The sequence below is a fragment of the Brassica oleracea genome, chromosome C1 (genome assembly GCF_000695525.1).
Source record: "Brassica oleracea var. oleracea cultivar TO1000 chromosome C1, BOL, whole genome shotgun sequence".
NCBI classification, from domain to species: Eukaryota; Viridiplantae; Streptophyta; class Magnoliopsida; order Brassicales; family Brassicaceae; genus Brassica; species Brassica oleracea.
This window is the reverse complement of record NC_027748.1, coordinates 32,787,129-32,788,513: the sequence shown is the minus strand read 5'-3', so window position 1 is coordinate 32,788,513 and position 1,385 is coordinate 32,787,129.

The following is a 1,385-nucleotide window of genomic DNA, read 5'->3' as shown; positions in this document are numbered from 1 at the left end:
TATGAAATCATATGCACTGATTATTTGAATTGGTTGCAAGAATTCTAAATCAAGAATTGATTGATAATAAGATTTCAGATGCCGAGATTTAACCCCATGGATTATGCCATTCTAAATCTCTCTGGAGATAATTATCTAGAATGGGCAATGAACACTTCCGTTACCCTGAAATCAAGAGGACTTAATGGGTAAGGAAGGAAACAAGTTCCTTTAGACTTTAAGAAGAAAAACACCTAAGACCTTGAAAGAAAGTGGTCGAGAATATACCTATGATCTCTACTGATCAAAACTATGCTACAGATCAGTATGATAAAGAGGCAAGAGACGTGGTAACCATATTGAGATAACACCACAAAATTTTACACTATATGGCATGATAGGATTAGCCATCCTAAAAGTCTAAACCTGATGCAAAGATTGAAAAGACACAAAGAGTTATCCCGTAAAAGATCTCACATTGTGAAACATGTACACAAAGGGAAACACATTAGGCTCAATTGTCCCAAGCACCACGACCTTATAGTATGGTCATGAGGGGGAGAGAGGATAAACCCATGATCAATACTACAAGTTCGTATACCTCTATGGTCTAAGACACCATGTTATATGGCTCGGTCATTACTCGGCCATAAAGGACCATTCCTTGGCCGTAGAGACCATGATACAAACGGCCAAGGCAAAGAGGCCATTACTCGGCCGAAGAGACCATGAGAGACATGGCTCGGCCACAAAGGCCATAACCGGCCGAAGAAGCCACTACCTATAAAAGGTACGGCCATATAAGCCATTATCTATAAGACTAAGATTCTAAAGTCTATAAGCTTGGAGACATTATGTTTTACATGTATAGAATGATAATATGATCATATGCATCAGGCCATATAAGTGAGCATAGATATTCCCATCTCAGATTATATACGGATCATAAAACCAGACATACACCATCTTAAGAGATTTTAAATAAACCACCACATACATATATGTGTCGTCTAAGATGGAACCTCAGAAGAGGATTGGGAATATGTAAGAATAAGATCTTCTCCACGAATTCAAAGGACCGTGAGGGTGATCAAATAGTGGCCAGGTACGGATTGCATGAAACAAATGAATCCGAATATTAAAGGAGAAAGATTATAAGCTGGATAAAGAATGTTAAAAGTACGAATGGTTTTAACCATCATTGTCTTGGCAAAGATCCTCGGACTAGAGATTATGATTTAAGACGTCCAAAGAAAGATTATATAAAGCTAGCTTATGGAGAAGCTAATCGAAATGCCAGACACTGACCCGAGAAATGACTAACCAGCTTAGCACCAAATGAATGTCCTAGAAGAGACATAATCATGTTGCTATAGAGTCTATAAAAGATAGGCCAAGTGTTCCAT